The sequence below is a fragment of the Lycorma delicatula genome, chromosome 2, assembly GCF_047948215.1.
Source record: "Lycorma delicatula isolate Av1 chromosome 2, ASM4794821v1, whole genome shotgun sequence".
NCBI classification, from domain to species: domain Eukaryota; kingdom Metazoa; phylum Arthropoda; class Insecta; order Hemiptera; family Fulgoridae; genus Lycorma; species Lycorma delicatula.
Genome location: NC_134456.1, coordinates 233,526,930 through 233,551,552, shown reverse-complemented (window position 1 = coordinate 233,551,552; position 24,623 = coordinate 233,526,930). Strand labels below are relative to the sequence as shown.

Below are 24,623 nucleotides of genomic sequence, written 5' to 3'. Positions count from 1 at the left end.
ACACTACTGCTTATGTTTTAACTGATTATTTTTACTGTTTAAACTCAGTTTTTTTAGTTATTAATAATTAAATCACATTTAGTTGTAAGTAAATTAAAACATTCAATAAAATATATATATATATATATATATATATAATATTTGGTTATTTTTCATGTAAAATTATAAACTTTCTGAGTATTATTGGGCTGAAGTTATTTTTTTTTTATCAGAATTAATAATACTGGTTTAGTGCAGTCTTTTAAACTGAACTTTTTTACTTCTTCATTTTAAATTTTATCTAATTTTCAGTAATCCCGATTATATTACATTACAAAATGTTCTATTCTTATTCTTCCAGTTGTCCACATTATGCTGCCATATTCTGCTTCACCACAGTCAAATGTTAACAATTTTTTCTAATTCTTAAATCTCCACTAGATTTAAGAGTAGCAAACAAACCTTTTTTCTATTTGAAAGAAGATTTCAAACTGAAAACTTTTGTTTTCTATTTGAAAGCTCTCCTTTCTTGTGGCTGCTTTTGGTTTACACTTCAATTTGCTACAATTTCTGTTTTATTGAGTTCTTCTGTTCTAGTATTTAACCTTCTATCAATACCTTTATTTTATTTTTATGTTTTTTAATTAATTATTTTTCTAATAATGAGTCCATGTCATTCATTCATATTATTTAAGATTCATTTTTTGTTTCTTTTAAATGATAATTGTAGAATCTTTATTATCTCTCTTTCCCTTCAAATTATAGATATGATTCATGTATAGATGTAAAATTTCCATTCATTTACTTAAATTTTTTCTTTAAAATTTTAAGCATTTTATTTTGTTTAACATTAACAAATAAATGACTTCAAATTTGGAAACATAAAAGAGATTAAATATAATATTTCTGTAAAGCAGTGTTTTTCATGTCATTTCAATTTATGTACACCACAAAGCAGACATATCCCATTTGAAAACTGTTTCTTTCCAAACACAGTTAGGCATGTCTAATGTCACTTCTTCAGCTACAGAAGTAATTTAATTTTTTACCTTTAACAAAACCCCTAAAAGAAAAAATCAAATGGCATTAAATCTGTTGAATGATTTGGCAGTAACATTGGCCCTATTTGAACAACCATAGATTTAGCATACCTTCAAAAATAAAACTTTGTTGAAATTTTACTGTGATGCCATCCTGCTGGATGTAAAATAAGAGATTTTGGTTATCAGTGACCTGAGGGATTTGAAAATTTTCAGTTTCATCAATGGGATCTAAAATAAAACACTTTAATTTATAAAGTACTGGTAATATTTCATGTCATACATAATAAGTTTCAATAAAATTTTAGTGTCAAAGGAAAAGCATTGGCATTCTGGAAGAATCTTTATCATTCTAGAAGCAAAAATAAAAAATTGTGTTGAGCTGCTGATGTGGATTTTATTTTGTGAAACCTAGGCTGCTCAGTTGTGAAAGTAGTTCTTTGTACAATATCACCAGAACAAATGCAGAATATTGGTGCTACAATACACTGTAAAAGTCAAACTTTTTTTTCTATGAAATGGCTCCTCAATAAATTCTTATAAGTAATACCTATAAGCTTTCAAACTTATTAAGTTTTTTGTTGTTATAAAACCCTGTATTTTTTAAACTGTATCTTATTGCTTCTATGCAAGGTGGAACGATCAAAGTTAGACGATACAAAATTTTTAAAATTTGTTACATAATTTTACATTTATTTATATTAATTTTATTATCGACTGATGTCTTAGCTTTAATTATGTGTACCACATTATTATTACATTTTCTATGTATGTATATAAATATATATATATATAGTACATACTGAATATTATATGTTGTCAGTGATTGAATATTGTACATATATAAATAAATTGCATACGTATTCATACTATGTCTGTATCTAGAGTTTAGTAAAATATTATTATTGTTTATAATATTAAATATGTAGTTGATTTAAACCAAAAAAAGAAACCATATAAATTTAAAACTATTTCTAATGCATGTAAATATTTCTGACATGCACGTAAAAGTGATCTGTTTGTTAACTTATATATGATTAATAATTTATTGCTAATTTCAATTTTTATTACTTTTCTTTATTAATATTCATACTATGTTGTTTTATTCTTTTATATAATTAGTACTCTTTAATATGAGATGTATTTTAAAAATATTCAAACTTTATCATTAATGGTTATGCAATAAAAGTGCAACATTTAAAAAATAATGGTGCTACCTGTTAGTGACGTCAGGTTATCTGTTGTAAATTGAAGGATACTGTTTACTGCCAACACTGAAACTTAATTGAATTTCCAGTTTCTAGATCCTGTTTTACAAGCCAGTGTGAAATCATAAGATACGATGTATTTTTTATTATTCTGATCCATCTATTTATTTTTTTTGTAGAGTTATAATTTTAGTCTAGGTTAAATTGGTGCTTATATAGATTTATTTCTCAAGTAAATTGCAGTTCTACTTACTCCAAATCATAGTTGATTTTCTGTCTTCATAAAAAATTTTTACAAGTATCAGTGATTAGTTTATCTCAGTCTGATGCCTCTAGAGTTTGATTCTTTTTTTTCTCCTTGTTACACAAATCTTACTCCACTTTTGTTTCCATTGCCATCAGACTCATGCACATTTTATTCTCTACTCTCTCTCCTTTTTCTATGGTCGCACATCAATCCAAAAATGTTTTTGTTAACATTTTCTTAAAATTTTTATTCATTTTATTTTCACATCATGCTTCAACTCCATATCATAACACTAGTCTGGTTACCAATTTATTATTTTGTTTTTCTCACCCGTAGTATAGTAACTAATAAATATTGTATTGCCTACAAAAAAAAAATCTGGTTTCAGTTTCACCATATCTCTTTGTCTTTTACATGCTTATTTTTTAGTAAAACAGTAATATGTATTTAAATCCTATTTATACAACATGTATTTTCCAACTTTTTCCACAGTTTATTATGCTCCTCGCTGGCCACATAGTTCATTTCTTTGAAAGTGAAAAGGTTTTGTAGCTTCATTGTTCACGTGTAAGTGAATTTCTTTGTTTTTAACTGTGTTAGGATTAGCTATTTGCTGACTTCTGCACATGGAAGAAATAAAAAAAAACTGAACTAACTTTTTTCAGTGATATTCCTTCCCTCTAGTTGAACCAAAAAATTCAGTACATTTAAAATAATACAAGGATATAAGGAAAAAACCATGATTGATTTTTTTGCCTTGGAAATTACAAGTCTTTTCTCTTAAAAAAATTAATGAGGCTACAATGTATAATATAATATTTCTATAAAATTATATTATTGTTATATAATATTTACATAAAATATGTTTTATTTTAATTTTATGCCTTTTATAGACCTTAATACAAAAAGAAACTCTTAGACCAATGTTTCAGAATTATGTAAAGTCAATTCGTTAGTGGATTATTGGCCATAGTAATTAATGGCACTTTTAAACAGTCATTGTTAAAAAGCAAAAATACTCCAAAATAATGACCAACAAAGAGACTGATCATTTTTAAGCATATTACACCTGAACACCATAAGGTGCACTCCTTTTCACAGAATGTATACAACTGAGTCAATGTTATATTTATAAGTTTAATTATTTTTATTATAAGTCTCATAAATGTTCATAAAAAGGTTAAATTAATTTCTAGCTTTCTTCTATTAAGTTATTGGTTATGAATTTAATTATTTACTGTATTAGCAGCGTTAATATGCAAATATAAAATTAATTTTTATATACATATATATAAACATATATGTGTATACTGTTTTAATTGTTTAATGAATAAACATTCAAGAATTTGTTTATATTTGTGTTTAAGTATACATATCCAGATAGTTGTTCTGTTAATGATTATTATTATTATTATTATAAGGTTTGTTGAAGTTTTATTTTTACTTATATTTACTCACTCTTATATTGTTTAAAATATACTGTTTTCAAAGGTCCAATTTTTATGTCATTATTTGTAATGTACTTTGAATGAATTTAAAAATGCACCTTTTTTTATTTTTATTTTTTTTGTAAACAGGCCAGTGTATTTTAATTTATTTTTGTTACTTTATTTTTAAACAAATGTCATCAGACTAGGTAAAATAAATTTAAAAAGTTTTACATTTTGTTAACATATCCATTTTTTTTAATTTTTTTATTTAGTTGTGAAAATGAATTTTCTAATTGCATTGCATTTTAATTTATAGAAAAAGATCATTAACATTGTCACTGTAATAAAAATTATTATATATAATTAAATTTTCATTTGTATTTTACCTGATACCTGCTGTATACTCGTATGTTCAAAAAATCTTAATCCTCCTTACTCTTTGTAATATCTAGATCAGTTAATTACTTCTAAAAGTGGTGACAGTGATCCAATTTTTGTAAAGGTTTGAATTTTTTTCCTTTCATACTATTAATCTCATTTTGTTAATTAAAATACAGTCTCCCATCTTAACTAGTAACCATAAAATATTAATTAAACATTTATTAATAAAGCCCAAAATTAATTTTTTCTATTGCAGCAGAAAAAATTATAAAGTTCTGATACTGTGCTAGTTGTGCTCATTGACTTAAGTTCCTAATCACTGACTAGTCTCAAAGAGACTACACATCATGTACTTTACAATACTGATTTAATTTGTTATAATTTTCTGTCCATGAATAGAATACATATTTATGCTATTCATATCAGCATTGGCGTAACTACATTGACTGACATAAAAACTACCCTTTAATTTTCTTGTTATTTATTACATTTAATTTTATATATTTCCCTCTCTAAGTCCGTAATCAATGTAATAAAATGTATTTGTAAACCTAACAGATTTTTTAAAAGCATTACAATGCTTACAGAAACAAAAAGAGATGTATCTAATGTGGCCGAACATTGTTACAGTGTAAGCATAGTATTACTGATGCTGAAAATAATTTAGAAATTTTATAATAACAATAAAAAAATGACTATACCAGGTCATAAAAAAAGGTTGCAGCAATTTAAAAAAATTGCATTAAAAACTAATAGATAATGAGTATTTTTTTGTTAAATTCACAAACTCAAAAAGGTTTTTTTACATATCTTATATTTCAATATGAGCTCTGTTGATCACTGTGTAGACATCCAGCTGATAATCGACTTCTGTCCAGGTCCAGGATTATCACAGCCATAACTGTGGCAATAGCTGTGGGTAATCCATTGACTTAAATGTTGTATATCCCTGATTTTTTTTTCATTGTAGACAATGTTTTTAATATATATACAGAGTGGGCCAAAAGTAAGCCGTAGCCTTACAATTGTTATTTGTTCACAGCTATTTCCTCAAATTTTGGTTTTGATTTTTATTGTCTTTTTTATTCTTTACAAGTAATTATCAGCAATGGTAAACAATTTAAATCAACAGCAAAGAAAGTGAATTTTCAGAATTCCAATACTGAAACAGTATTGGAATTGTTTATACTGTAACTATGTGAAATTCAACACCAAATTGTTGAGGTATATCGTAAGAATGGAATGTCACATCCCATGATCATAAAATGGTGCCAAATGTTCAAAAAGGGAATAACAAATGTGATTCTAATACTGAAACAGTATTGGAATTCTGAAAATGCAGAACAGATGCACACAGCAGAGCAAGGAACTTTTAACACTCTCTCAATTTCACGCCTGGCAATTTATCATGTAAGAAATAAATTTGAAAGCACAAATTCGGTGATTAATTTACCAAGATCTGATCAATATAAGACTTCTATGACTGAAGAAAATCAGATGAAAGTTGCTCTAGCATTTGTGAACAGTCCAAAGAAGTTTATACAAGATGGTGCTTCTATCAAACTATCCATTTAAGAATGTTCTTGCAATGCCTAATGTCTAAACTTAAAGTAAAACCATACAACTGTGACTGGTACATGCAACAATTGGAGGACAACTCTGATTGCCAATTGCAGTTCTGTGAACTGATGCATAACTAAATCGATTTGGAGCCAGACTTTCTGGATAAGACCATCTGGTTAGATGAGGCTTGCTTCAAATTGTCAATCACGTGAACAGGCATAATTGTATGTACTGGGCTGATGACAATCCTAATGTTATCATGACTTCTCAACTGAACCGGCCTGCCATCACAGTAAGGGGTGCACAGTCCAGTAAAAGTGTTGTTGGACCAGCTTTCTTTGATTGAACTGTGGAGAGGGTGAATTACCTAGAAATGTTTCACAATGTGGTAGTGCCACAATTCAATTATTTATTATTTTAAATTAATTTCACTCTAACAAAGTTTTAAAAATACAAATAATGAGAAATGTAATTTGCTCCTAATCTTATCAAGTCTTTATACATTATTTATAGTTTCCAAATCTTAAATTATTTCTTACCAAATTCTTGGTATGTTTTAAACAGTTGTTAAACAGGGTTACTGAGAATCTGCTTTATTTCATGTAAATGAATTTGTTCTGCTGCGTCATAGAGCAGTTGTCTCAATATCTTATCAAAGACAATGCTAACTATTTAGCTGACCAGTTCACCTCTAATGTGGGTCTGACTGAATGGTTTATAATTTAGTTGGATAACTCAATATGCTAAACAATTATGGGGAAGAGTGAGGTTGTTCCTTTAGAGTCTATTTTAAATTATATTTTAACTTGTGGAAGAAAACCAATTTTTTTTGTGGTATTTATTTAAGTTGCTCAATGAAAAATTGTTTATCAATTATATATATTGATCCTATCTGATTAAAATAGTCCAAATTTTTAAGGGATTACAGTCAGGATTGCAACTTAGGCTGGTGCTTTCTTTCTTTTCTCTAGATGGAGTTGCTTTTGTACTATGATTTTAAGACAGCATCTTTTCTAGCCGCTCACATTTTTCTCTTTTCTTGATTTTTCTTCCTTTCAATTCTTTGGGTGTATTTTCAATTCATCTGATAATGAGGATGTTAGGACATGTATAGCTGGTACAGCTATACATGCAAACCTATATATATAAACCTTATGGCTAAACCACCTATCAGGTAAAAGCAAGGTTCCTCCCTCTTAAAATATAAACACTAAATCTCACTGGTGATAAAGGAATTTGTAAATAATTATTAAGATTACAAAAAAATATATATGAACTACGGGCTAACTGTGAAGATTTTATTATCAACATACAGAACAGTAATAATAATTACAATTAAAAGTACTGATAAAAATCAATTTAATATTACTCAAAATAATAAACTTGTAAAAAAAAACTGATCAGAAAAAAGGAGAAACTAAAAGTGTTATGATGTTTTAACAGGTTTAACAAACATCCTTTTACGCTTAATTTTCTTTTGTAACAATTCCAACAGGTGTAGTTCTGAATAAACTTCTGCAAATATTTCATTCTGTTCTTCTTCAGGTTTTGTCAACCTACAATAAAAATAAGAATAACCATCATTACGGAACTGAGTGAAAAATAAAATATTTATTTAATGTGAGATTTGTGCAGATCAGGAAATCACTGCTCACCACCAACTGGTTCTTATAAGTCTAGTAACAATGTTATAAGTAGAGTATAATTACTTAAAATCTTTACGACATGAACTATGGGACTATTTTCTCTTTCTTAAATCTATTATTTTTTACCTGTATCTAAGGACAGGATGAAATGACACAGTTATTTCTAAGTATACTATATTATAAATATATGGCAACAAATTATATATAAGACAGAAAATGAAATTTGTGATGTAATTATACCATTTATAAATCCATATTGTTTATAACAAAGAATTACCCATGCTTACTTATAATTGTGTTTTAAGTTAAATAAGGAAACTGAATTCTTTTTTATCTGATATCCAACAAATGTATCCACATCTACTTAATCACACTATCTGGTAAAGTACTTAAGATAATTGATATTACTAATTTTTCTTTATTCCATTCCTTCACACCAGAATTTAATTAATGAGCTACTTTAAAGCTGCCTAAAGCAATGTAATGAAAATTACAACTTAATTATTCAAATACAAATACAGGATTATTTAATGTAGTACACAAAAATGAACTGTTAATCAACTGCTCTAGCATTTGCAACTTATGAAGTAAATTTTAAAACTTTAAACATGAAACATTTTTGCAAATTTTTGTTTATTTTAAAGACTATTATAACTTTTTTTTCTAAATCTCTAGAAATAAATTTTATTTCTAGAATTTTTTGCAATATCAGAAAGATTTTTGGTTCAGTTTAAAGTTAACATTTTTCTTCCATTTTTTTTTTAAAGTAATATTTTTTAAACTTTTGTTTTCAGTTGATTTTACTTACACCAAATGTCTCAGAATTAAACTCTAAAGTTTTTTTCTTTAACAAAGTTAAAAGTATCTGTTTATTGGTAATTTAAAAAATAAATTTAAGCTAAACCTTAAAAAGTATTTTTGGGAAATTTTTAGGACTTTTTAACAATTTTCTCTGTTGGATGATGTGGTTTCTAGGTTCTGGGACACATTAAAACATTTATTAAAGTCAAAAAATAAATACAAAACCCAGATACTCTTCCCAAGAATTTTAGTACAGCTTCTTTTCACCGCTTCTTTTATCCTGATTTCTGATCAGGATAAAAATCAGGATAAAAATTTTCCAATACTTCGCAACTTAAAAACAAAGCATTTTTAGAACTATATCTATTATAAACTGTTTTTTATTCACCATAAAAAAGGTAATAAGGAATAACAGTCATCAAAGGCTGTTCAATTCGGATTTGTATATGATTATACAATAAGATACAGATCTGAATTTTGTGGAAATACCAACAGCAAAAGGTTCTTGTAGCTGGTGCTCAAAGGTCAGTTAATATATAAGTTATTGAATGCTTTCAAATTGATGTTCTCTTCTTTTCTTTCATTAGTAGATGGCATCATGCTCTATATGATCCATAATTCCTGCTACAGGTTTACAGTTTAATAACTTGCTAGAAGTTCTTTGTAAATATTTACTTTAATATGCCTGAGCCACTGTCACTTATACACTTTTACTTTATCATTCAGTCATTAATGTTAAGTTCTTCATGGATACCTTTCTTTTTAAACAAGCTATAGCTGCTATTAAGGACCTCAGGAACCTTAATTCTGCAATAAGTAATTATTCACAGTGAACACTTGTTAATGCATATGCTTCATTTTCAAAAAAGCAAAAATCTATCACTAAGTTTATGTAAATAAAATAATTACAAAGTATAATGTACAATATAATACACACTGAAAAACATATGAAATTGCTTACAGACTCTCATCAGTATTAGGGTTCATAGCTAATGAGGAAATTCTAATAACACTGACCTGTACTGCTTCATCAGATCATACTTTTTCCAAGGTTTCAAGTTTTTACTACGTCTTATCAATTGTTTTGGAGTCAAAACTGGTATATCTGCAATACTGTTAAAACTCCTTAAATCCCACCTTTGAGTCCATGGTTTTGATTTCAATTTAACCTATAAAATAATTTAAAAAAAAATTATTAAATATAATTTAAAAATTCTACCCAAAATTGCAATCACATTAATTGAGACTAAAAGGTAAAGAAAGACACAGACTTTATAACGCATACAAATCAATTTTAAATTTAAAACCTGTAATATTAACTTTCAATGTATTTTTTGGGATATTTTCAAGAAACATAGTCAACTGATATTTTACCCACAGATTTTTGCAATCTTATTTCTTAAAATCATAAGCATTTTCCATTGTGTTGCTTAAATAATATCAATTTGCCTTGACCTTTTTATATGAAAAAAATTCTTGCTTATCAATTTATCTTAAAACTTCCTTTTATCTTATATTATTATTAAACCAATAAATTTTCATCATTTTTCTACATCATATCTCAAATTATCTCAGACTTTCCTTCCTGTCCACTTTTCACTTCCATAAAGTCTTACACTCTATAAAAATATTTCAGAGAATTTCTTTCTAATTTCTAAATCTATGATTAATACCAGTAAGTTTCTTTTCTGTATAAAAGCTCTCATTTTACAACCTAAATACAAAAACTCTTGTTTATTGTGTTCTTGTACTGTAATATTTAACATTTCATTACTAGCCCTTCAATCACATTTCATTACCTTTGGTATGTTATTATTTAATATCATAGGTTCATTACTTATAAATCATTCCCAGTTTCAGCTATGACTTAATTTCATTACTACAAGGTAACTGAAACAAAAAATCACTAATAATTCACTTATTTTTCAAATTTTACACAAAAAAACAACTTGTAAAATTTTGTAATGATTTTTTGCACATTAGTAGATTTTTAGTTTATATAATTGTATATTAAATTAAATGGTTAAATTTTTTTTTAATTTTCTAATCTCAAAAACAAAATAATAGTAAACAAATAAACACTTTTCTTTTTAAAATGAATGGAATGTAAGAAAGGGAAAAATTTTCTCAGTAATGTTTAATAAAATTTTACAGGGTATTGCATAAGTACATAAAACAAAGCTTTTGTCCGGGAGTTACAGAAGTATAAAATTAACTTATATAATACACAATTAGTTAAAAGAAATAAACTTTCTCCTATGCTGTCTAGGCTTTTAACAGTAGTACTGATTTGCAATAGCAAATTATTAATTTGTATTTACTAAGAGGTACCTTGACATCGTTGACCGGTACATCTGAACCTTCAGGAAGAAATTCAACCTCCATGTCCAAAGGGAAAGTACTATATTCTGGTAAAGCATCTCTAAGGTAAAATAATTCATTATCAAGTCTCTTCTATAACCTAAGCACATCAATTTTTTGTATAGTTGGATCATATATTCTATAAATTATTTCAGTACCTGTAATAACAAAATACATAAAATAAAAAACTACAAACACATTAAACAATTATGTCAGAGATCTGTGAACTATCTCTAGCTTTAGAACAGTACAAATACTGTAATAACAATGTAATGACTTTTTTGAGTACACTAAATCTTTTGAGTGTGGTATAAGAAAAAATTTAAAAGACTATAATGAGGAAAGGTGTTTCAGAAGAGCTGGTACAGATGATCAAAGGATGTATAATGAATGAGGAGCACAGTTAGAGAGTTGAAGAAATATGAGAAGAAAAGATTAACTAAAAAAGTGTTATTTCATTAGTTTTTGTCTTTATTCCATGTTGTTCAGAAGATTAAATTATAATAACAAGAAATAGTGAAAAGGAGGTAAAAGCTCAGTTTAATGAGAAGAATAAAATTATAGAACAATGTAAAATGAGAATTTGTAGAGAAAAAATTAATTCACGACAATAGGTAAAAAGGAAAATAAGCATGAAGAGAAATAAAAATTCATGCAAAATCATTGGAGACAATGAGTAATTCCAAGTGTGTGAAGTGTGAAACATCAGAGGGTGGGAAACTTATTTGCAGAGAAAAGCAACCTGTAGAAGATTTATCACAGAATGAGAAATAACAACAAAGTAAAATGCAAGGTAATGTTTAAATTGTATTCTATAACAGTTATTAGATATTAAATCTGAAAGATAGATGATTACTCAAACTATGGATAGTAAAATTCAAGCTAATTAAATTAGATACTTATGATATAGAAAAATAACAGGTGACTGTGTCAGAGTTGTAAGATATGGGGGTTGACTGAAATGTAATGTATACTGGGACATAACAGGAGAGAAAAATGTTGCACAAAGCAAAAGGCTATCTTGTAGATTCATTCCCTTAGTAGTAACGTTCCAAAATTCACTGACCCACACCTCTCATTTATGTCAAGTTGCCAATGTTTTGGGGTTGAGTATGTCCAACGTCAATGTCTAAAACAATGTGAAGTGACTGAATTTTTAAAAGTGGAAAAAGTGAACACTAATGACATTTATTGTCTAGAAGCTTTTTACAGTGATTAAATTGTTCAAAGTAGTGTAATAGGTGGGGTATAAAATTTCATGCATCAGGAGCTGTTAAAGTGAATAATGAAGTTGAACTAAGTAGTAGTCAACTAGTTTCTGTGACTGATGAGAAGCACCAAATAGAGTTAGAGAATTGATTCAAAATGATTGTCACATCACACAACATTGCCACCCAGACAGGCATATCAAAAACAAAATGGGGACATATTATTGAATGACTGGACTACCATAAAATCTGTTTGTGATGGATGGATGCAATGCAAACTTACAGAAAGGGACATACAACAACAAAAAGAATTTTATGAACAGCTTCTGAAACGTTGTGGTGATGGAAAAGGTGACGTCCTTTTCAATATTGTGGTGGGTGATGAAACTTGGGTGCATCAGTTTGTCTGAGAAGAAGAAAAATGGCAGAGCATAGAATATTGGCACTACGATTCACCACAATAAAAAAAAATTCAAAACACAACCCACTGTAAAAATAAATGCTTTTGACAGTGTTCTGGGGTAATGATAATGCTCGACCACACACATCAATACATCACATGCATCTGCCAAGGCTCATGTGAAATTGAAATTTAAACCTATTCATATCCTCCATATTTACCAGATTTGGTGCTCTGCAATTAAAGAGGATATTAAGTGTATTCATTTCACCATGGATATTTCCAAAGATAGAGTGAGGTCATGGATCAATAAACACCACCAGCATTCTTTATTAACAGAATGTAAAAAACTAGTTTACTGTTGGGGAAATGTTTAGCTAGAACAAAAATGGTAGGGCTATTAAATGGTGACTTGGAAAAATAAATGTAATTTTTTGCAGCAACAAAATGTACTTTATGCCATATTTTTTTAAGTTGACTGTTACATTTTATTTATGAGTGACTGTACACTACATTTCAGCCATCCTTCATATATGCTTTTTTATTTTTGTTATTATATGAGAAAAGATTATTATGGAAATTATCAATGAAAAGATAGAAACAGCTAATTGGTCTAGCCTTTTGGAAAGAATGGAAAAATACAGAATGAAAAAATCTGAAACAAAATCAATGTTCAGACTTGAATAAAGGGTAAAATATCAGGAAGTAAACAAAGGAGGAAGTGTCTGGAAAGTAGTGATGAAATGACTGAAAAAGAGTGACTGAACCACACCAGATCGAAAACTTATTTTGGAAAATAAGAAGAAACATATCATCTTAATATATTATTTTCAAGATCAATTTTATGGGTTTTCACTATAATTATAGTGCATCTTATGTTTTATCTTCTAATGTTTCCTTTCCAGAATTTAACTCCCACATCATCTAAATTTTTTGATATCTATAATTTCCTGTAACTAAATTTTAAAAGAAAGTTGAATCTATAACTTTGCCATTAGAAAATGCTTTTGATATATGTACTCCGCTGATGCTGTTTAAAAATTTACAAATGTAGAGACACCTTTCTGGATCAATTATATTACACGACATGATCTTTTCTATTCTCTATATTGTCCATTCACAAAGTTGAGTTCACTAAGGGAACGAGGAATAAATTCCGTTGGTGCGAACAACATTTCTTGTGATATGTTTATTTACTATATTTAATATATATTTAATTCGTCTCAACATTTATGAGACATTTACTCACTAATAACTTAATCCAAAGTAGAACTAGGTGGGATCTGTGCTTCTGTGAATTCAGTTAGCTATTTCAGAGGGCAACAAAGTAGGACAATCAAGATGTTCAAAACAAGCCTACAGTGAAGGCGAAAGCTGAGTCCTAATTCACTGATGTAAATGTCTACGGAGGCATTTACATCGGTGGCATCCCAAGGCCTGCTGGCTTATTACCGTGAGATGTAAAAAATTACAAGGGTCAAAAGACAACCTCCATTAAAGCCCATCAGGACTAAGAACAGGGGGGGATGTGGTGACCGGAATCGTCACAAGGTGGGGTGTCTTCTCCTACGGGGGTTGGGATGTCCACACACAAACACTTTTTTTCTTATATATCCATCCATACTTTTTTCCTCTTTGCAAACTTATCTGACAGTTTAAAAATTCATATCTGAATTTTTATATACTAAATTGTTAAAAAAGGCCTTTGAACTTTTTTTCCTAACGTGGAATAATTTAAACTATTTCATGTTAACTGTTTTTCAGGTTTTATGAATTTTTATTCATAAAAATTAAAAAGAAAAACAGTTTTTAATAAAATAATAACCACAATATGAACAAAATTAAACCACAATTGGATAAATTAACAACAGTTCATGGCCTATCTGCCACTAAATACAAGTTTATATTTAAACATACTAAATTATATAACTCATCCTTTCCTCTCTCTCTCTCTCTCTCTCTCTCATTTTATTTCATTCTATATAACCTCCTCCTAACACATGCATGCACTCATTCTCTCTTAGTTTGTTTCTTTAATTCAAAATTTGATTTAAAAAAACTGATCCTCATCACTTCATATAACATGTATTCCATTGAATGGTTTTTAGCTCAGTAAAGAGCAATCAGTATGCTTTTCTCTAATCAGGGAATAATGTCCTGGAAACTGAAGTCTATAAAGTAATGATACACTTGCAAGGCAAGTTGTTCCACTGGCAAGGCATGTTTTATGAACTGTTTACAATCAACCACTGAATTTGAATAATGCTGAATCAGTTTCAATGCACCCAGCTGAAAAACAAAATTAAAGATTTATATAAAAAAAATTATGAGATGACTGGTCTTCTGCCATGCTATAAAGAAGTTACACACGGATATCAGAAAGAAGAGGTATAAACTAAGTTTTCTTGTTATTCATGAATTATTACAGTTGATGATAACCACTTTATATCTTTCTAACTGCCCAGATAGACAGGAATTAATAAATTGTTATAACAAGTACCTATTAGCAATCATTACTATGCATAAAAGGTATAGTGGATAAGCCAATGTAGCTGTGCACTTACACTCGGTGTAACTTTTTTTATAATAATTATACTCCCATAATATACAAATATTCATAGTAAAATTTACAGTCCTAAAATTTAATGAATTCATTTCATGAACAATAAAAAGATTGAGTTAAGTCAACTCTTAAAGTTTTATCTGTGTCAATTAATAATTTTTAATCCTTTCTTGTATGCCCTATCCTTCTGTAGATTTAATATAATAAGAAGACATATGTGTATAGTAGTAGCTTTCAATTAATTATGAATAGATTGCAAATCTGAAAATTGTTATAAAGAAAAGAAAAGGGTATTTATAAATTTGGTTTTAAAAAATAATTAATTAATTAATAAACATACCGAGCTGATCGATGACATTTCTTAATACAAATTGAGCTCTGAGACCACAACCACTTCTTTGTATACAGATGCCAACAAATTTAGAAATCTTATTTGGAGCATGTGGAGTAGAAGATGTGACTGCCAAAATACTACCTGTAACAGTAATGTGCAAATTAATCCTAACACAGATTAAATAACATAAAAAAAGTACATTTTAATAAAGAGTAACTTTATTTAGAAAACAAACCATATCTGTAAAATCGATGAATATCTAATAATTAAGTAATTAATATCCCCTCCTTTATTCTAAATCACTTCACGTACATGATTTGGTACTGATTCAACAAATATACTACACATTTCTTTGATTTCTTTATCATGAAACCATACCAATATTATTACTTTAATGAGGCCAATTTTTGTGGTACAATTAATTCTTGAGAGTTGTTTTTTGACTACTGCCTAAAAATTTTAAATTGGGTTTAAGTTTGGGGAGTTGCTTGACCACAAGAGCACTTTAATGTTTCATTCTTCAAAAACTTTTTCCACTTTTTTGCCCGGATGCATGGCGCCAAATCTTGTTGGAACACTCCTTTGCCTTGTGAGAATTTGTTGTGAAGTTGTCACAACCACTTCCTTCAGAATCTTGATATATGCATCACTTTTCAACATACCATCTACTGAAAGTAATGAAAAAGGGCCTTCAAATGTGAAACAACCGCCAAAACATTTTTTTTTTTGGGGATGTTTAACTGATCACTGGATATGAGCAGGTGATGTTTTTTCATCTGATGCTTTTCTAATGTATGGAACCCTTTGCATCTGAACATAAAAATGTGACTGATCAAAAAACTAAACATTTTTCCAGTCATCTTTGATCCAGTTAGCTCTTGTGGGCCAAAGCCTACAAGACCCTTTTTTGCACATTATAGAGTATTTTACTTTTACGGTCACATTTGCCTTTCCTTTGAGGTTACAAGGAACTAGTTTCTTTATATTGTTTTAAAATAGCATTCACTGTCCCTAGCCCAACATCACAGTCAGAAACTATTTGTCGGGTCATACTATGTGCTCATAAAGAGAAACAATTTTCAAACAAAATTATGATTTAATATGAAAATATGATTTTTTAATATAAAATAAAAAATTTTCACAACACACTATCACATGAAAATTGTTAAATAACCAAAGAACAATAACCTCACAACCTAAATAAGGGTATGGTCAAGCAGTATAGCCACACACAGAAATAAACAAAAAAATTCCTGAGTTCGGATTAATTTACATGCTACTACTGCATGGTTCAGAAAATTGTATAATATTCTGGATGTTACAAATTCCTTTTATCAAAATAATGAGAAAAATACACAAAAGCATAGGACAAGCAATAATTTGTTTTCGAATTACAGGTAGCAAAAGATTTCATCCAAATTGCTGCTCTAGAGACCAAATAATGCTATCCTAAAACTCTGTGGACACAAATACTTGAGCAAAATTAGTGGTTTCATATGGAATCCCACATAAAAAATTAAAAAGATAGGGCCCAAGAACTGTATCTCTATTGGTTTCCAAAAAAAATGATTGAATATCCAAAACTGGAAACTGGAGTCAAAAAGCATGCTTTTTAGGTTTGGTGTAAATTTAGTTTGTTAAACTGCCAATAAACAAAAAAAACTGCAAAAATGAACTTTTAAAGAACTTCTAAAAAAATTGATGTAACTAGTCAATAAATTTTTTTTAAATTCATGTATATTAAAAACCAAATAGGAGCAAAAAAAAAATTGAATATCTTGCACTAAACATGTAAAAAAAATAATTTTATTGAGTGTATTTAATTTTTAATGCATTGTTTATTCTCTAGGAGTGCTAATCTTATGTAAATTAGTGCTCCTAATGTTTTGAAACATTTTATTTCAAAACATGCTATAAGTTATCTTTTTAAACATGTTTTAACAGTATTGCACTGAACTCAAGTCACTTAGGTTAATGTTCAATGAAATTTTTCAGGTATAAATATACGTCTATGAATTTTGGAAAGGAGATTCTGTTATATATATATATATATATATATATATATATAAAAATTTATCAAACATATTATTAATATAAAATTGGAAACTTAATACAGTGGGGGCTAATAACAAATAACAAACATGATAATCCTACTCACCAACATAAAATTCAGGAATATCAATTTGGGACCTCCTTTTCATCATATCCATGCGCTCTAGTTTCTCTCTGATTGGATTACGCCATTCAAATTTTGGATCTGGTAAAAACTCAGGATACATGAATCTTGCTCTAGAAGATGGTTTATTGCCTTCTCTAAAGACAGTAGGAGTAGTTGCAACAGTAGATTCAGTTTTCTGTTCATAGCTTCACTTGAAATTTCACTACCGTCTTGTGTTGTAGATAATAATGCATGGCTCCATTTTGTTACTATATCAAAACATACAAAATTATATTACACCTAAATAAATTATTATTATATTATTCACTGAATAATATCAGTAATCACAAACTTTTTAAACACATAGAAGTAAGGTTAGAAGTGAAGATTGTCCTTTTGTTCTCAACCTTCATTCAATCATTTCAAAGGAAATTTACTAGCCAACAGCAAAGACAAAAATTGAATACTCTTTTGAATGATAAATTAACATAAGGTACAAAATTACATTACTGTATATTTTATTAACATGTTATTATTTCTGTATCTTCCCATCATTATTTTTAAATAGAATCTTAACTTTTTCTTGAAAGAAACGAATTGTGAAATTTTATAAACAAGTAGATTTTATTTTCATATTAATAAATTTCCAAAATAGTAAAATGTTTTCACATGGGAGGAGGCAAACCATCAGTTTGTAAAAGAATCTGTGGCACTTATGCATTAACCAGCATGCATATTTTTTTTACACACAACTCGACTATAAGCAATAATTTCTGAATTTATTATTTAAAGTACCATAATTTGTATATTTAACATTAATTTGATGGGGTTAGCAAGCATAGTTTATGTTTGGTTAAGTTATGCTGAAATATACACAATTCGTCAGTACACAGAATCAACATAATTTAAACAAACATAACCTACGCTCGCTAACCTCGACTAATTAACAGTAATGTTTTGAAGCAAAAGTAGTTTACAATCAACTAGGTAATTTTTTTTTCATAGTTGCATCAATTTATTTAAAATTATTCAAGCAAGGACTTAGGTTTAATCTGGCACCATCGTGAATGTGGTAATTCACAAGAGAAGAAGATGCAGCTCTCACATTACTAAGTGTGAATAGAAATTTCTAATACCAGGTATATAGAGATAAAAAATAAACCTGTTATTGAAATAAATTTGTGTCAAACCTTATCTGAATATGTTTATTTGGATATGCTTCAAAATTTTCTAATCCAGTTAGACGATGCCGACCTACATGGACACCATTACTATCAGCAAGACAGGACACCACTTCATTACCATCTAGAAGTAAAAGATTTTCTTGACACTAGATTCCCAGGTCAGTGGATCGATTGTAAAAGTACAATTGCATGGCCACTTCGCTTCCTGATTTGATACCCACTAGATTTTTTCCTGTGGGGTTTCATTAAAGATCGGGTTTATGTACCACATTTGCCTGTTGATCTTATTGAGCTAAGACTTTGCATTAATGCCGCACCAGAGGTAATGGCCGACTTGTTGGCTATAGTATGGAATGAAATCAACTTCAGATGGGATGGATATCGCATTACATGGAAGTCAATGAAGTCACTAAAGTAAATCTTTGGTAAAAACTTGATATGTTTTTCTACGAAATGAGACCCTAACCGATTCTGTAAGTTATCTCAATAAACTTTTATATGCCTTAAAAGTTGTGAAGTCCTTTTTGAATCTTCCAGTATTTTACTATTATTATATTACATGCATCATCTTTTTGATCTTTGCTACCTTCATTATCAGGTAGGTGAGTGAAACATTTAGGGCAAAACAAAAATGTTAACTTTAGTGCTATCATGAATATGCTGCCAAGTTTCATGAGGATTTTCACTACCCTACTTCGGCAGTTATGGGTGTTCATCTTGCCACTGATGTGAAACATTGACTATCACTGAAAATTACATTGTCTGAAAAAATATTGTTATCTGCAATTCTATCCATCGTTTTCATGCAAAACTGCAGCCAAGCAACTTTGCCCTCATCTGTAATGTGTTGAACCATGATTAGTTTGTATGTCTTCAAGTGCGTTTATATAATATGCGTCTAACAGTTGTTTGTGGAATGGCAATATCATGTGATGCATGTTGAGTTGATTTCTTTGGACTATGTGCAAAACTTTCTCTGAGTTGTTCCACAGCAGCTTCAGGTACATGTGAGCATCCTGGTGATTTTGTATATTTAACAGAACAAGCTCTCTCAACGAAGGTTTGGAGTAAAGATTGTATGACTACTAGGAGTTTCCCTGCCATATTCTATGAAAATTACATTGAACTGCAATTGCTAACTGCTAGTTGTGAAACCAAAACACAGCGAGCATGTTCTGCACCAGTAAATATATCTATTTTGAACAACACTGGTGACAGTGCTGGTAAGCCCACCGAGCTGGTCTGGTGGTTAACATCATCAAATCACCATCATCATCATCATTGCAAATTAGCTGATTTCGAAGTCGAGAGTTCTACAGATCAGATCCTAGTAAAGGCAGTTACTTTATATGGATTTGAATACTAGATAGTGGATACTGGTGTTCTTTGGTGGTTGGGTTTCAATTAACCACATATCTCAGGAAGGACGACCTGAGACTGTACAAGACTACATTTTGATTACATTCATACATATCATCCTCATTCATTCTCTGAAGTAATACCTTACAGTGCTTCCAGAGGCTAAAACAGAAAAAAGAAGTGAGAGTACTGCTGGTCAAATTCGGTACTAATGAACTACACGAGTCAAAACTTAATGTGTTTTGCTATGAAATCAGACCTCAGCGGAATCTGTAAATTAAATAGATTTTTTATATGCTTTTAAAGTTGTGAAATGCTCTTTGAATCATCCGGTATATGCAAAAAACTAAAAGCGTAGGAATAAGTGCATTGAAAACTTGGTGAGTATTTTTATACAAACCATTATTTTTATCATACAAGTAAACATATCTGACATCACCAAAAAAAATTGCATTATATTTTGGAATCGAAACAATTGCCTTAATATTGCACAATAAAAAAGATCACATGGACAAAAAATAATGGCAGGAATAAATTGGCAGTTTGCTATCTTTAAAAAAAAGAAGTTGAGGGGGTAAAAATGTGGTTTTTACCTTGCACACCTATTACATAACTTTTACTTGTACTTACCTATGTCAGAGGTCAAGGTTGTCGCGAAATGCCTCTTTTTATTTTACTGTACTTAGACATGAGGAAGTTAGCATACTGTCACAAAAAGTCATCTATAATAGTAAATTATGATTTACAAATTTAGTTACAGCATTACTAACTTGATGGCTTGATTTTGATATTAAACAAACTATTGATATGTGTAATTAATGGTAGATTCTAGTTCTCAACTAGTTACTTAAAACTTTAATAATTTATTTATAGTCTGGAGGAAGTTGAAAAGAGTGAAATGAAAACCTACAGAATGGGTAAAGTAGTTTTAATTTATATATTAATTATTATTCTACAGAATTGACAAATTAAAGTTACCATAGTTTTTTAAGGGTGGGGGGTGGAAAGCAAGAGATTCATTTTATAACCTGTAAAAAGTATTAAGCCTGGCCAAAATCCCTACCCAAAACATTCTGGAAGAAATACTGAGACACTACAATGGCACATAATCAGCAAAAGTAGTAACATAACAGAATTAATAATAATCATGTGAGGAAGATGAAATTAAGGAAATTCCTATTGTAAGTACGCAATATATGAATAGAAAATAGTTCAAATCTAGAACTGAATTTAAATACCTTTTGTTTATTTTGTTCATTGGGTTTCAGCTAATGACTTCACTGCAGAAATGTCTACCTTTTCCTGTCAACTGATCTACATTGAACTAGAAATTTTTTTATGATGATGGGAAATGTGCTGGATCCTTCTTGGGGAAACAACTGAATTATAAAATAACAATGGCTCAAAAATGGAATTTTGTTATTAAGTTTATGATTACCCCAATTAGCCTTTTGCTGACTTTTTATTGTATTGTTTTTCATTTTACATTTTGTTTCAATTTCTATTATTTCTTTTTCTATTTACTGATACTTGCACTTTCGTCATTAAATAGAAAATAATACCTTATAATAAACAACAAAAAGTTTAGATTAAAATAAATATATTGAAGTCAGATATTTTTAAATTAATACTAATTAAAGACAAGATTGATAAATCAAAATAACAGTCATCAATAAAATGTCAGGTGATACTTACCATGCTCACATCTCCAAACTTGACTTTTCTCTTTTTGGCTACTAGTAACTTGTACTTCAAGTTTCTCAAGATTGTGCTGTAAGGCAATTTTAAGCATTATCTAAGCATTTGGTATTAATGGAAATTTAAAGTGCTTGAGCTCAGTTGAACCTGTCAATAAAAATGTTTTTACAACCTACCACTTCATGGGCATTGCCTTTACAAAATTGTTTTTCTTGATTCCAGTATAGAAAATAAATTACCAATTACACTTTTGTTTAGAGTGTAAACAGTTTTGATTTACAAACTGAAGAATCTTGTGTTTTCTTTTAGACATACTAATATCTTTTCTGGGCAGTAGGTATAAACTTTGCTTGCTGGCTTATTCCACCTTATCTTAATATTGACTATAATAGATGCATGGACAGGTTTTTTCACTTAAGTTAGTATTTTACATAATTTCTAGTTTGTACACAGAAGAGAGGAAATAGTGTGGTATACACGCTAGAGATGTAAGAATATGTGATTGGTAAACTCCCTTATATTCCTTAGTAAATGAGAGTTTTTTATTGGATGGGTTATGTTACAAAAAAATGAGCAAAAATCATTCAAAGGAATATGTTTTTTACAATAGAGGAGTTATGGCATCAGTAGGTCTGTAATGGGTTATTAAAGTATATTTTATTTTATAGATCTGCTCGCTGATGATTTGGTCATTGTCTCTCAACACATATCTACAGCTCTGCCTGAGTATTGGAATGACCTTTATTCAGCTACAGAATACATTTTTAGAATTTAACAAAACTTCCAAACCAAACATATTATAGATGGAGGGTTTAACTTAAGAGGGTGAAAACTATATGCAAGTGAAGTATCTGTAATAAAAAGTGTAACATGAATGTGTTTGGAATTTTTATTTTTGCAATTTCTATTTATTTTTTCCCATTTATTGATACTTGCAATTATATCATTAAGTAAAGAATTAATACCTTGTAATAAACTGGAATGGTTTTGAGAAATTCATTGAGAGTGAAAAATTGTAACAAGTAGTGTTATTAATATAATAAAGTACTTATTAATAATGGATGTATTAGTGAATTTTTAATTTATGGTTCTACTTAAATTTGATTTTTTGATTTTGTTTATATTATTTATTTTCAGGTTTAACATTTTTTTATAAAATGTTTGAACATTTATTACCAAAATTTATGAACAAGAAGTGGCGTGATTCACATAAATTTTATTATTCCTATTCTGAAACTAAACAGTTCTTGTTACTGTATAGGGAGAAGTTATTTAATGAAAAACGTAAAGCTTTGAAGTAAGTAAATAACTTTTTTTATTAGATGTTAACTTTACTTTGTTTTTTGTTTACATTATTAATAGGAATTGTTATGTATATGCTTATATGTAAGTGATACTTTTAATTTTAAGGAGCTTCATCATTTTTTCAAAAATAATTTTCATTACTACACCAATTCTACAAATGTAAATATATTCATACGTTTTATTATTTGTTTTACAACAAAGAGATATTTTAAAAATGTTATGTCAAACATCTTTTGTATAATAGTGTACTGACATCTGCAAAAAGATTTGAGTCATTTCATTTTCCAGAAGCAGAATCTATGACGGTAGGTTTAATCATTCTATAACATAAGAATGTGTATCCATGAACTATGAATTTTGCCTGGACTCAAGTTAACCTGACTTTAGGCAATGCTGTTGTACTATTAAATTATGTATGAGAGTACTTAAAAACTGTTTACTCAGGTAAATGAGGCATGGTATCTTTGCATGTACATTTTTTGTGTGCAGGAGTATCTACTAAATATAGGCACGTAACAAGTTTCTGTTAACTGGTAATAAAGTAAACATTTATTAGTTTTTCTGATATCTTACAAGTTTATAGATTCACCTGTAGCGTATTCTGTTTTATAGTTGCAATAACGTAATAAACCAGTTAACTTGTGACTAAATTGAAAAACTCAGTTTGGCAGTAAATTGTTTTTTATCTGTTTCAAATTAAATACCATTTCTTAAATGCAGAATCTGATATTTTTTGTTTAAAAAAATGTTTTGTAAGTTGGCAAATTGAGGAAATTCAATCACAAGTGTAGTTTCTTCTCAAGGTGTATTTTAGATCATGCAGAGTAGTTTGCATTATATTTTGATATTAGAAAAGCAGCTTTTTAATTAATACTTCATTTTAAATCTCTGAACAACAGTTTCTGTAAAATTGTTATTTCAGTTACCAATGTTATTTTTAAAATTACGTAGACTTGAATTTTTAATAACTACCATGGACCAACTTTTACAGTTGTTATACAATAAGGTTTAACATAGAATTATGCAAAACAGTTGTCTGTTTTGCATAATTCTATGTTTTATTTGAATGTTTATTTTGTTTGAATTAATGTTTATTTGAATAGATGCAAATAAAACTGAACATGAAATGGATATTACAAGTTTGTAAAATTAAAAAAAATTAATAATAATACCTATTTTTTCTAGCATTTAATAATTTTTATGTTCTAAGTCTTACACAATAGGGAAAAAAATTTTTTAAAATCATCTTCATGATGTCCATGATTTTATCCTTTTTCCAAGGAGCTTTTCATATAAAAATGAAATAATGAGTATAAGCATTGCTTAGAATTAACCTGTTCACTAAACAAAAATCATTAACTTTGAGTAAAAAAAATCATTGACTTTGTGTAAAAAGGCCACTGTAGGTGTAAATGACAAACGTTTTGTGGAAATTTTATTCACTGATATTTTTCACTTTCAGATCTATTTCAACTGCACAAATTATTATTTTTTTGCAATTATTATTTATTCTTTTAGAAAACATAATCAAAAGTATACATTGATGATTTATGCATGTTTGCGATATTGAGACTTAATAACCTTAAGATTAAGTAAAGCTTAGTGAAACAGAAAAGTTTTTATTTTGTTTTAGTCTTTCCAATAGATTTAAAAACTATTTATTTTGTGTATCTTCATTTATTCTAGAAATATTTTTAAGGTAAGAAAACAATTTGGAATTACACAAGTTTAATCATGCGATTTATTTTAATTACTATA

At 28.6% G+C, this 24,623-nt stretch overlaps 1 pseudogene; it reads right to left on the bottom strand.

Moving 5' to 3' along the window:
* Nucleotides 1–7,259: 7,259 nt before the first annotated feature.
* LOC142320091 (large ribosomal subunit protein bL19m-like) lies at nt 7,260–21,654 on the bottom strand (annotated as a pseudogene).
* Between the last annotated feature and the right edge of the window lie 2,969 nt (nt 21,655–24,623).